Raw genomic sequence first — 14,408 nt, 5'->3', positions numbered from 1 at the left:
TAGTGCTTTTGCTTGTATCGTTACTTAGGCTACAGTACAGCTCACTGTTTCTTTGATGTTTGCTCAGACTCAGCTCAGTCAGTGACTGCATCTCAGTAGCTGCTGGACTTATTTGGCTCTTGTTCTTTGTCTTCCAATTTAATGGTATCTTCTTCAAGGATCATACAATTTGGTCATTTTATGAATATTTATGTAACTAGTCATAAGCCCTTATCAAATGATATCCAAGTCTCCTATGCTGACATAAAATGGAATTGTCACTCCAGAGACTTGCTGAGCTTCAATATGAACTTCTAACTTCATGATGAGTAAATAACCTTCATCAATTGCTTATAAGAAATTCATTTAAATTTTGACAATTATTTTGGGCCAGCAAGAGGGAAAAAGGACTTGCAGAACAAGCTTAACACCCTCACTTTAATCATAGGAATCCATAGATAATGACCCATTACAGAAATTGGCCATCTGGCCTATACACATGCTGTGGAATCGGAAGACCTACGTGAGCACACACACATGCAGCACACACACACACACACACACACACACACACACACACACATACACATCAAAAAAATAGTAAACTTATGTTTTTAAAATTTTCTAATATTAATATGTCATGCCCTTACTTTATTCTGACAACTGATTTATTTTACCTATGTGGATCCATGGTTCACAAAATAGTATTCATGATCAATGGCAATTATAAAGGTCAAGTGGACATTTTCATGAGTTCAAGGTTATAAATTATTAATTTAATATTCCTCAACACGTGACCACCAAGAATTAGTGTGTGTGATATGGTGTGCGTGTGTGTGTGTGTGTGTGTCTGTCTGTCTGTCTATCTGTCTGTCTGTCTCTCTATCTGTGTCTTCATGCCTATGTGTTCAAGCGGAAGACAGAGAAAGTAAATAGTATCCTCTTTTATGATTTTCTACAATTTTTTTCAATTCAAAGCCTTTCACTAATACTGATGCTATCTTGCTGTGCACAAGCTCCAGAAATTCTTTCTCTGTCATCATAGCACTGGGGTTATAGCTGTATACAACCATGACTGTTTTAAAGTGCGGGCACACAAATTTGAATTCTCTTCTTTCTGCAGCAAATTCTTTCCCACACTAGGTTATCTCTTATCGTCACTTCTGAGTAACTCTGAAGACTGCTGTTTTCACTCTCTGTAAATTTGGTAAATTATATTTACAGTCAGGATTCGGAATTTCTATGGTCTGATAATAAAACCTGCCCCATGTCATCTAAGAGCTTTTAGAATGTGGCCATTGCTATTTACTTTTCATAATTTCAAATGTCTCCTCCTAAACAGAAATCAATGTGTTTTGATAATCATAATTTAGAATGTTTCCAACTGATTTGAAATGTCACCTCAAGTTGTGAATTCATTTCTTGTTTTGTATCATGATATGATTTGGGCTTCTGGAAATAGTAAGTTCAAGCAGAAATAAAAGTTTAGACATACTGTATCTACACAGCTAAGGCTTAAGCAGCCAACAAGCATTTCTCTAACTGACATGTTTACAAAGGTGTCCTGTGAAAAAATAAACTAAAAAGTCAGATATTTTGCTAGTTCAACACTCTGGGTACAAGTAGTTGAAATGACTGATCTTCTCTGCCAGACTGAGGATTTCGCTTTCCTCCCGATGCACTGCAGTGTCAGCAATCAATGTTGTCTCTTTTCTCTTGATCCATCTGACTAACTCCAGATACCTGATCTAACTGAAGCAGTGATTTGAAATATTGCTGCATTCACTGGCCATTTCAGTATAGAAAGAACTGGAAATGATATCTAAAAGGACAAGACTCAAACTGAGCAATGCATACTCTAGGTAATGCTGCAAGGTAACATGGTGATCAACATAGTTGGTTTCTGACAGACCTGTGTTTCATCTGTGGATGTCTGAAAAATATAACACTGTGAAAATCTACATATTCTTAGAGATGTAACATTCCTACTCTGTTCACTGTGAGGATAAAATTAAATTGATCATGCAATAGTCTTAGTGGGAACTATGTCAAACTAATAAACATACATGATAGCAATTGTTATTGTTGCTTATCTAAAACCTAATAGAATACATATTCTATTGAACTCCACATGACTTTTCCTTTTCCTCCTCCTCCTCCTCCTCTTCCTCCTCCTCCTCCTCTTCCTCTTCTTCTTCTTTTTCTTCTCCTCCTCCTCCTTCTTCATTCTTCCTCCGCCATCCTCCTCCCCTCCTCTTCTTCCTCTCTCTCTCTCTCTCTCTCTCTCTCTCTCACACACACACACACACACACACACATACACACACACACACACACACACATTATATGAAAGGAAGATAGATGGAGTCATCAAAGATGAAGTTCTAAATAGATATCATATGTCACCATGTAAAACATTCGGCCAGGAATGCCTTGCATATTCTTAAATCATTGATGAAAGACGATACCATAGATCACCCCTCCCATCACAGCCCATTCTTCTGGGTATTATTTACTCTCTATAACATGATAATAAATGTTTAGTGCTGAGGATAACATACAATGTCAAACATGGAGAAGTACCCAGAGCCCAGATAAATGTTTCATTCCTATTGACTAATGCTTATGATGCTGGAAGGGAAAAATATTTAGATATAAGCCGTATAATCTATAACAGTCAGTTGGTTAAAAAAATGTACTCACTTAATAGTGGTATAAATGTGTGAATAAACAACCTCTTTTCTTTTACATTGTATTTGAGCCCCACTCTGTGAGACAGAATTCATATCTGACACAGATAAAGCAGCCACAAACCTGAGAATATATATATGTATATATGTATATATATGGACATGTATAAATATGTATATATATACATCTATATGTATATACATGTGGGTGTTTGTGTGTGTGTGTATTTGCACATACATTTAGAGAAAAGCAATAACTTTATTATTCTAAAGGAACATAGCAATAAAGTGAATGGCTCCTGCTAATGTACTGTTGTTATATGTGTAGATCAGTGCCATGTTCAGCCTCCGTAAGAGAAGCTTTCTTTCAGTTGAAGGGAACTAATATAGAGTTTGGATAGTGATGGAATTTTGAACTCACTATCATAAGTGAGATTTTTTTTATCATACCCCTTACCTAAAATGTCAGGCATCTGTATGGAAGAGGAGGCAGAAAGAATGAAAGAGTCAGAGGTTAGGTGATGACTTCAAAGAAACCATATTTTCAAAACACAATCATACAGATACACATATGAAGTCATAGGAACTCTGACAGCTTGCACAAGTTCTGCGCAAGGTCAAACCAGATTAAAAAGCTAGCACTGAGAAGGAAACATATATACAAAGTCTCATCCCCAGCAAGAAGGTGTTGGTGATTGAAACTTGCTGACAAAGCAAAAACTGATTTTCTCCAAAGGAGTATCATGGTATACCAATTTCACTCACTAGAAAGGAAAAAAAATGCCCTGAAGTGTTGGGCAGCACATTATTGACTCTACAATTCTTTGTGTGTCTCTGTGTGTACCTTATCTCATTTTGTTTGTTTGGGTATTATTTTGTCTTATTACTTTTGTGTTTATTTTTAGTTGATTTTCGGGTAGGCTTTATATTCTTAAGAAAGGGAAAGATAGAGTTTTAGAAAAAGCATAAACATGGATTTGTAGATAGGTTTGGAGTATTTGTGTAGATTTCAATGAGAAGAAAAAATATAACCAAAATGTATTTTTTGTAATTTTATTTTTTAATTAAAGAAGTAAAACATTAAATAGATAAATAACAAATAAGGTAGGAAAGAATGGATGGCAACCTCTAGTTTCTACAGTCACCTATATCTAAAGGAATGCACACTAAGTAAACACTAAATTTCTACAAATAACAGTGGATAATAAAAACACTACACTCACAAAAATAGAAAAAAATTAGGGATTATCAAGTAACATAGAGAAAGTATCATTGTACTGCCATAAAAATTTACTTAAAAATATGATTGTTTAATCTTGTATGTTTTAGAAAAGTTGGAAGGCATAAAAGGTTTGACCTTTCATGCCTTTTTTGGTTTTAGAAAAGAGTTTAATTTAAAAAACACGTCTATCTGCAGCATGGTCTTTATACTGGAAGCACAAATTCTTATTTTATTCTTTTCTTGGTTATTTATACACATCACGGTGATTAATTTTGTTCTCAACTTGACAGGATCTAAAATCACCTAGGAGACAAACTTCAGGAAATATCTGTAATGTGGGTTCTGAATTTAATTGATTAATGGGGCAACATCAGCATTCACCTCTTTCTGCTTGCTGACAATAGAGGATGGGTTACTAGCTGTGTATTATTACTTCTCCTGTGCACTGTATCATGAGCTCTAATCTCAGATAAGCCATTTATTTGTTAAGTAGTCTTTCTCAGATATTTTGGCATAAGAACAGGCAAAGGAAAAAAGATATTTCATCTGTAGTTTGTCATAATTATACAGGTAGGATGTTAGAAAGAAACATGGTCCTTTGTCCTCATGTCCAATGATAGTGGCAAGCTGGATCCTTAGATAATCCCAATTTGGTCCTATCTAATATTCCTTGGCCCTAAGGTAAAAAGTATCTTTAGTCTATTTCTAGATTATATTTGATATTAAAAACTATATTGGACCTGCAGATAAGTTTACATACATCTATTTCTTGCCCTTGTTTTTATCTTCTCTGTAAAGAATGGCATGGGTATGTCTGAATATATGTTTCCTCTTTATGTGGTAGAATCTTTAAATAGAAGAACCTAGCTTTATGATAACATATACTGCTCATATTTTTTTAATCTTTATTAACGCGAGTACTTCTTATTTACATTTCGATTGTTATTCCCCTTCCTGGTTTCTGGGTCCAAATACCCCTAACCCCTCCCCTCCCCTTCTTTATGGGCTTCCCCTCCCCATCCTCCCCCCATTACCAGCCTCCCCCCAACAATCACGTTCACTGGGGGTTCAGTCTTGGCAGCACCAAGGGCTTCACCTGCCACTGGTGCTCTTACTAGGATATTCATTGCTACCTATGAGGTTGGAGCCCAGGGTCAATTCATGTATAGTCTTTGGGTAATGGCTTAGTCTCTGGAAGCTCTGGTTGGTTGGCATTGTTGTACATATGGGGTCTCGAGCCCCTTCAAGCTCTTCCAGTCCTTTCTCTGATTCCTTCAACAGGGGTCCTCTTCTCAGTTCAGTGGTTTGCTGCTGGCATTCGCCTATGTATTTGCTGTATTCTGGCTGTGTCTCTCAGGAGAGATCTACATCCGGTTCCTGTCGGCCTCCACTTCTTTTCACCATCCATCTTATCTAATTGGGTGGCTGTATATGTATGGGCCACATGTGGGGCAGGCTCTGAATGGGTGTTCCTTCTGCCTCTGTTCTAAACTTTGCCTCCCTATTCCCTCCCAAGGATATCCTTGTTCCCCTTTTAAGGAAGAAGTGAAGCATTCGCATTTAGGTCATCCTTCTTGAGTTTCATGTGTTCTGTGCATCTAGGGTAATTCAAGCATTTGGGCTAATATCCACTTATCAATGATTGCATACCATGTGTCTTTTTCTGTGATTGGGTTACCTCACTCAGGATGATATTCTCCAGTTCCATCCATTTTCCTATGAATTTCATAAAGTAATTGTTTTTGACAGCTGAGAAATATTCCATTGTGTAGATGTATCACATTTTCTGTATCCATTCCTCTGTTGAAGGGCATCTGGGTTCTTTCCAGCTTCTGGTTATTATAAATAAGGCTGGTATGGACATAGTGGAGCATGTGTCTTTGTTATACGTTGGGGCATCTTTGGGGTATATACCCAAGAGAGTTATACCTGGGTCCTCAGGTAGTTCAATGTCCAATTTTCTGAGGAACCTTCAGACTGATTAACAGAATGGTTGTACCAGTCTGCAATCCCACCAAGAATGGAGGGGCGCTCCTCTTTCTCCATATCTTCGCCAGCATTTCCTGTCACCTGAGTTTTTGATCTTAGGCATTCGGACTGGTGTGAGGTGAAATCTCAGGGTTGTTTTGATTTGCATTTCCCTTATGACTAAAGATGTTGAACATTTCTTTAGGTGTTTCTCAGCCATTTGGCATTCCTCAGCTGTGAATTCTTTGTTTAGCTCTGAACCCCATTTTTTTCCCTTTTTCTTTTTTTCGGAGCTGGGGACCAAACCCAGGGCCTTGCACTTACTAGGCAAGCACTCTACCACTGAGCTAAATCCCCACACTTGAACCCCTTCTTTTAATAGGGTTATTTGTCTCCCTGCAGTCTAACTTCTTGAGTTCTTTGTATATTTTGGATATAAGCCCTCTATCAGTTGTAGGATTAGTAAAGATCTTTTCCCAATCTGCTGGTTGTTGTTTTGTCCTAACAACAGTGTCCTTTGCCTGACAGAAGCTTTGCAGTTTTATGAGATCTCCTTTGTCGATTCTTGATCTTAGAGCATAAACCATTGGTGTTTTGTTCAGGAAACTTTTTCCATTGCCCATGTGTTTGAGATTCGGCCCAGGTTTTTCTTCTGTTAGTTTGAGTGTATCTGGTTTGATGTGGAGGTCCTTGATCCACTTGGACTTAAGCTTTGGTGATAGCCATGGATCGATCTGCATTCTTCTACATGTTGACCTCCAGTTGAACCAGCACCATTTGCTGAAAATGCTATCATTTTTCCATTGGATGGTTTTGGCTCCTTTGTCAAAAATCTAGTGCCCATAGGTGTGTGGGTTGATTTCTGGGTCTTCCATTCTGTTCCATTGGTCTATCTGTCTGTCTCTGTACCAATACCATGCAGTTTTTTTATCACTATTGCTCTGTAATACTGCTTGAGTTCAGGGATAGTGATTCCCCCTGAAGTCCTTTTATTGTTGAGGATAGTTTTAGCTATCCTGGGTTTTTGTTATTCCAGATGAATTTGCAAATTGTTCTGTCTAACTCTTTGAAGAAATGGATTGGTATTTTGATGGGAATTGCATTGAATCTGTAGATCACTTTTGGTAAAATGGCCATTTTTACTATATTAATCCTGCCAATCCATGAGCATGGGAGATCTTTCCATCTTCTGAGGTCTTCTTCAATTTCTTTCTTCAGTGTCTTGAAGTTCTTATTGTACAGATCTTTTACTTGCTTGGTTAAAGTCACACCGAGGTACTTTACATTATTTGGGTCTATTATGAAGGGTGTCGTTTCCCTAATTTCTTTCTCGGTTTGCTTCTCTTTTGTGTAGAGGAAGGCTACTGATTTATTTTAGTTAATTTTATACCCAGTCACTTTGCTGAAGTTGTTTATCAGCTTTAGTATTTCTCTGCTGGAACTTTTGGGATCACTTAACTATACTATCATATCATCTGCAAATAGTGATATTTTGACTTCTTCTTTTCCGATCTGTATCCCCTTGATCTCCTTTTGTTGTCTGATTGCTCTGGCTAGAACTTCAAGAACTATATTGAATAAGTAGGGAGAGAGTGGGCAGCCTTGTCTAGTCCCTGATTTTAGTGGGATTGCTTCAAGTTTCTCTCCATTTAGTTTAATGTTAGCAACTGGGTTGCTGTATATGGCTTTTACAATGTAGTTTAGGTATGGGCCTTGAATTCCTATTCTTTCCAGGACTTTTATCATGAAGGGGTGTTGAATTTTGTCAAATGCTTTCTCAGCATCTAATGAAATGATCATGTGATTTTGTTCTTTCAGTTTGTTTATATAATGGATCACGTTGATGGTTTTCCATATATTAAACCATCCCTGGGATGAAGCCTACTTGATCATGGTGGATGATTGTTTTGATGTGCTCTTGAATTCGGTTTGCCAGAATTTTATTGAGTATTTTTGCGTCGATATTCATAAGGGAAATTGGTCTGAAGTTCTCTTTCTTTGTTGGGTCTTTGTGTGGTTTAGGTATAAGAGTAATTGTGGCTTCATAGAAGGAATTCGGTACTGCTCCATCTGTTTCAATTTTGTGGAATAGTTTGGATAGTATTGGTATGAGGTCTTCTATGAAGGTCTGATAGAATTCTGCACTAAACCCGTCTGGACCTGGGCTCTTTTTGGTTGGGAGACCTTTAGTGACTGCTTCTATTTCCTTAGGAGTTATGGGGATGTTTAACTGGTTTATCTGTTCCTGATTTCACTTCGGTACCTGGTATCTTTCTAGGAAATTGTCCATTTCCTGCAGATTTTCAAGTTTTGTTGAATATAGTCTTTTATAGTAAGATCTGATGATTTTTTGAATTTCCTCTGATTCTGTAATTATGTTTCCCTTTTCATTTCTGATTTTGTTAATTTGGACATACTCTGTGTGTCCTCTCGTTAGTCTGGCTAAGGGTTTATCTATCCTGTTGATTTTGTCAAAGAACCAACTTTTGGTTCTGTTGATTCTTTCTATGGTCCCTTTTGTTTCTACTTGGTTGATTTCAGCTCTGAGTTTGATTATTTCCTACCTTCTACTCCTCCTGGGTGTATTTGCTTCTTTTTGTTCTAGAGCTTTTAGGTGTGCTGTCAAGCTGCTGACATATGCTCTTTCCTGTTTCTTTCTGCAAGCAATCAGAAGTATGAGTTTTCCTCTTAGCACAGCTTTCATTGTGTCCCATAAGTTTGGGTATGCTGTACCTTCATTTTCATTAAATTCTAAGAAGTCTTTAATTACTTTCTTTATTTCTTCCTTGACCAGGTTATCGTTGAGTAGAGCATTGTTCAACTTCCACGTATATGTGGGCATTCTTCCCTTATTGTTATTGAAGACCAGTTTTAGGCCGTGTTGGTCCGATAGCACGCATGGGATTATTTCTATCTTTCTGTGCCTGTTGAGGCCCGTTTTTTGACCAATTATATGGTCAATTTTGGAGAAAGTACCATGAGGAGCTGAAAAGAATATATATCCTTTTGCTTTAGGATAGAATGTTCTATAAATATCTTTTGAGTCCATTTGGTTCATGACCTCTCTTAGACTGTTTACGTCTCTGTTTAATTTCTGTTTCCAGGATCGGTCTATTGATGAGAGTGGGTTGTTGAAATCTCCTACTATCATTGTGTGAGGTGCAATGTTTGTTTTGAGCTTTAGTAAGGTTTGTTTTACCTATTTAGGTGCCCTTGTATTTGGGGCATAGATATTTAGGATTGAGAGTTCATCTCGGTGGATTTTTCCTTGGATGAATATGAAGTGTCCCTCCTTATCTTTTTTGATGACTTTTAGTTGAAAATTGATTTTATTTGATATTAGAATGGCTACTCCAACTCGCTTCTTCCGACCATTTGCTTGGAAAGTTGTTTTGCAGCCTTTCACTCTGAGGTAGTGTCTGTCTTTGTCTCTGAGGTGTGTTTCCTGTAGGCAGCAGAATGCAGGGTCCTCGTTGCATATCCAGTTTGTTAATCTATGTCTTTTTATTGGGGAGTTGAGGCCATTGATGTTGAGAGATATTAAGGAATAGTGATTGTTGCTTCCCGTTATATTAATATTTGGATATGAGGTTATGTTTTTGTGCTTCTCTTCTCTTTGTTTTGTTTCCAAGACAATTAGTTTCTTGCTTCTTCTAGGGTATAGCTTGCCTCCTTATGTTGGGCTTTACCATTTATTATCCTTTGTAGTGCTGGATTTGTAGAGAGATATTTTGTAAATTTGGTTTTGTCATGGAATATCTTGGAATAATTGAGAGGTTTGCAGGATACAGTAACCTGGGCTGGCATTTGTGTTCTCTTAGGGTCTGTATGACATCTGCCCAGGATCTTCTGGCTTTCATAGTCTCTGGCGAAAAGTCTGGTGTGATTCTGATAGGTCTGCCTTTATATGTTACTTGACCTTTTTCCCTTACTGCTTTTAATATCCTTTGTTTATTTTGTGCATTTGGTGTTTTGACTATTATGTGACTATTTCTTTTCTGGTCCAATCTATTTGAAGTCCTGTAGGCTTCTTGTATGCTTATGGGTATCTCTTTCTTTAGGTTAGGGAAGTTTTCTTCTATCATTTTGTTGAAGATATTTACTGGTCCTTTGAGCTGGGAGTCTTCACTCTCTTCTATACGTATTATCCTTAGGTTTGATCTTCTCATTGAGTCCTGGATTTCCTGTATGTTTTGGACCAGTAGCTTTTTCCGCTTTACATTATCTTGGAGAGTTGAGTCGATGATTTCTATGGAATCTTCTGCTCCTGAGATTCTCTCTTCTCTCTCTTGTATTCTGTTGGTGAAGCTTGTATCTACGGCTCCTTTTCTCTTCCTTTGGTTTTCTATATCCAGGGCTGTTTTCATGTGTTCTTTCTTGATTGCTTCTATTTCCATTTTTAATTCCTTCAACTGTTGGATTGTGTTTTCCTGGAATTCTTTCAGGGACTTTTGTGATTCCTCTCTGTAGGCTTCTACTTGTTTATTTATGTTTTCCTGTGTTTCTCTAAGGGAGTTCTTCATGTCTTTCTTGAAGTCCTCCAGTGTAATGATCAAATATGATTTTGAAACTAGATCTTGCTTTTCTGGTGTGTTTGGATATTCCTTGTTTGCTTTGGTGGGAGAATTGGGCTCCGATGATGCCATGTAGTCTTGGTTTCTGTTGCTTGGATTCCTGCATTTGCCTCTCACCATCAGATTATCTCTAGTGTTACTTTCTTCTTTTATTTCTGACAGTGGCTAGACTATTCTATAAGCCTGTGTGTCAGGGGTGCTGTAGACCTGTTTTCCTCTTTTCTTTCAGCCAGTTATGGGAACAGAGTGTTCTGCTTTCGGGCGTGTAGTGTTTCCTATCTACAGGTCTTCAGGTGTTCCTGTGGGGCTGTGTCTTGAGTTAACCAGACAGGTCGCTTGGAGCAGGAAGGTTTGTCTAACCTGTGGTCCTGGGGATCAAGTTTGCTCGTGGGGTGTTGCTTATGAGCTCTCCGTGGGGGCAGCAACCAGGAAGATCTGTGCCGCCCTTTTCGTGATCTTCAGTGCACCAGGGTTCCAGATGGCATTTGGTGTTTTCCTCTGGAATCAGTAATGTGGGCAGAGTGTAGTCTCTTCTGGTTTCCCAGGCGTGTCTGCCTCTCTGAAGGTTTAGCTCTCCCTCCCACGGGATTTGGGTGCAGAGAACTGTTTATCTGGTTGGTCCCTTCAGGTTCAGGCGGTGTCTCAGATGCAGGGGACCTGCTGCTCCTGTGCACTTATCTCCAGGAACCCAGAGGTCGTATACAGTTTCCTCCTGGGCCAGGGATGTGGGCAGGGGTGGGCAGTGTTGGTGGTCTCTTCCGCTCTGCAGTATCAGGAGTGCCCACTTATCTGGGCTGTGAGCTCTGTCTCCCACGGGGTTTGGGAGCAGTGAGCTGCTGCGGGCAGGGATCCGTGAGTTTCGGAATCCCGCTAAAAACCAGAAGTGTCCATTCCTAGAGGAATTTTGCCTCTGTGTGTCCTGAGTTCACCAGGCAGATCGCTTGGAGCAGGAAGGTTTGTCTTACCTGTGGTCCTGAGGCTCAAGTTTGCTCTGCATTTTACTTTTTCCCTTCGCCGCACCCCCAACTGATCCCTCCTTCTTCTGTTCCCATCAAACCCCAGTCTACTCACAGAAAGGATTCTATTTCCCCTTTAGAAGGAGATCCATGCTTCCCCCCTGTAGCCCTCTTCTTTACTTATCCTCTCTGAGTCTGTAGATTATACCTTGGTTATCATTTACCTAATAGGTAATACCCACTAATAAGTGAATGAATACCATATCTGTCATTCTGGGTGTGGGCTACCTCACTTGGGGTAATTCTTTTTTTTAGTTTCATTCACTTACCTTCAAATTCATGATGCCATTTTTTAAAACAGCTGGGTGATATATACTCCACTGTGTAAATGTACCAATACCATACAGTTTTTATGACTATTGCTCTGTAATACTGCTTGAATTCAGGGATTGTGATTCCCCCAGAAGTTCTTTTATTGTTGAGAATAGTTTTCACTATCCTGGGTTTTTTGCTTTTTCAAATGAATCTGCAAATTGCTCTTTCTAACTCTATGAAGAATTGAGTTGGAATTTTGATGGGGATTGCATTGAATCTGTAGATCGCTTTTGGCAAAATGGCCATTTTTACTATATTAATCCTGCCAATCCATGAGCATGGGAGGTCTTTCCATTTTCTGAGATCTTCAATTTCTTTCTTCAGAGTCTTGAAGTTCTTGTCATACAGATCTTTCGCTTGCTTGGTTAAAGTCACACCAAGGTATTTTATATTATTTGTGACTATTGTGAAGGGTGTCATTTCCCTAATTTCTTTCTTAGCCTGTTTATCCTTTGAGTAGAGGAAGGCTACTAATTTGTTCGAGTTAATTTTATATCCAGCCACTTTGCTCAACTTGTTTATCAGGTTTAGGTGTTCTCTGGAAGAATTTTGGGGTCATTTAAGTGTACTATGATCATCTGCAAATGGTGATATTTTTACTTCTTCCTTTCCCATTTGTATCCCTTGACCTCCTTTTGTTGCTCTGCTTAGGACTTCGTGTACAATACTGAATAAGTAGGGAGAGAGTGGGCAGCCTTGTCTAATCTTTGATTTTAGCGGGATTGCTTTAACTTTCTCTCCCTTTAGTTTAATGTTAGCTACTGGTTTGCTGTATATTGCTTTTACTATGTTTAGATATGGGCCTTGAATTCCTGATCTTTTGAAGACTTTTTTCATGGAGGGTTGTTGAATTTTGTCAAATGCTTTCTCAGCATCTAATGAAATGATTATGTGGTTCTTTTCTTTGAGTTTGTTTATATAGTGGATTACGTTGATGGATTTCCATATATTGAACCATCCTTGCATCCCTAGAATGAAGCCTACTCGCTCATGGTGAATGAACCTTTTGAGTGTTCTTGGATTCAGTTTGCCAGAATTTTATTGAGTATTTTTGCATCGATATTCTTGAGGGAAATTGGTCTGAAATTCTCTTTCTTTGTAGGGTCTTTGTGTGGTTTAGGTATAAGCGTAATTGTGGCTTCAAAGAATGAATTGGGTAGTGTTCCTTTTGTTTCTAATTTTTGGAATAGTTTGAAGAGTACTGGTATTAGGTCCTCTTTGAAGGTCTGGTAGAATTCTGCACTAAACCCATCTGATCCTTGACATTTTTTGGTTGGGAAACTTTTAATGACTGATTAGATTTCTTTAAGAGTTATGGGGTGGTTTAGATGGTTTATCTGATGCTGATTTAACTTTGGTATCTGATATCTGTCTAGAAAATTGTCCATTTCCTCAAGCTTTTCCAGTTTTGTTGGGTATAGGCTTTGGTAGTAGGATCTGATATTTTTTTTTAATTTCCTCAGTTTCTGTTATTATGTCTCCCTTTTCATTTCTGATTTTGTTAATTTGGATATACCCTCTGTGACCTCTGGTTAGTGTGTCTAAGGGTTTATCTATCTTGTCGGTTTTCTCTAAGAACCAACTCATGGTTTTGTTGATTCTTTGTACATTTCTTTTCATTTCTACTTGGTTGATTTCAGCCCTGAGTTTGATTATTTCCTGCTGTCTACTCCTCTTGGGTGTAATTGCATCTTTTTGTTCTAAAGTTTTCAGGTGTGCTGTGAAGCTGTTAGTGTATGCTCCCTCTAATTTTTTTTGTAGGCCCTCAGAGTTATGAGTTTTCCTCTTAGCATTGGTTTCATTATATTTCATAAGTTTGGGTATGTTGTAGACTCTGTCTGTAATCACATAAGATGCAGTTGGAACAACGGTTGAAACAACTAAGGACTAAGCCTGGTGTTTTTATATTTTTAATTTTGTTGGTTTTGTTTCTGTTTTTGTTTGTGAAGACAAAGTTTCTCTTTCTAGTCCTGGCTCTTCTGAAAGTAGGTATGTAGAACAAGTAGGCCTCAAACTTAAAGGTCCACCTGACTCTAGGTCCAGAATGCTGGGATTAATTGTGAGTCAACATTCCTGACTGTTTCTGTGTTTGTTTCATGTTATTGGCTGATGGACCTGGAATGTAGGTTTTTGTACATATCAACCATATGCTGTTGTGTTGATCTTCATCCATGTCGTGGATTTTGAAATTTGGCAGAGAGAATAGTCTACTTCTCAGGATGGCATAGATTCATGACTTACTGCCTAAGCTTTACTGCCTGAGCTTTCTGAGTCATTGAATTGCAGATGCATAACATTTTTCCTGCCTGTTGTGTTTGTCTTGATTTTTTGAAGGAATATGAATATTTTACCTGTGTGCATGAATATCCATAATATGTATGCCTGGTCCCAATAGTAGGCAGAAGATGGCTTCAGAATTCCTGAACTTGGAGAAATGGATAGTTGTGAAGACCCCTTGTAAGTATTGGCAATTGAGCCCAATTATTTGCAAGACCAGCAAGATTTCTTTACTGCTGAGCCATCTCTCCTGTCCCGTGTTGCTTATTTAGGATCAACATTTACATTGCTAATATTTCATCTGTCCGTTTGCATCTATTTAAAAACACTCCCCCCCTTTAGTATGATCTCATTACTGTTATAGTTT

At 38.3% G+C, this 14,408-nt stretch overlaps 1 pseudogene across 1 annotated transcript in view; it reads right to left on the bottom strand.

The window, feature by feature from the left end:
- The window catches only part of Nid2-ps16 (nidogen 2, pseudogene 15), a 1,080,338-nt pseudogene that overhangs the window by 96,100 nt on the left and 969,830 nt on the right, over positions 1-14,408 (bottom strand).

This window comes from Rattus norvegicus, chromosome 3 (assembly GCF_021556685.1).
Source record: "Rattus norvegicus strain SHRSP/BbbUtx chromosome 3, alternate assembly SHRSP_T2T, whole genome shotgun sequence".
Classification (NCBI taxonomy): domain Eukaryota; kingdom Metazoa; phylum Chordata; class Mammalia; order Rodentia; family Muridae; genus Rattus; species Rattus norvegicus.
This window is presented reverse-complemented; position numbering and strand designations above follow the sequence as displayed.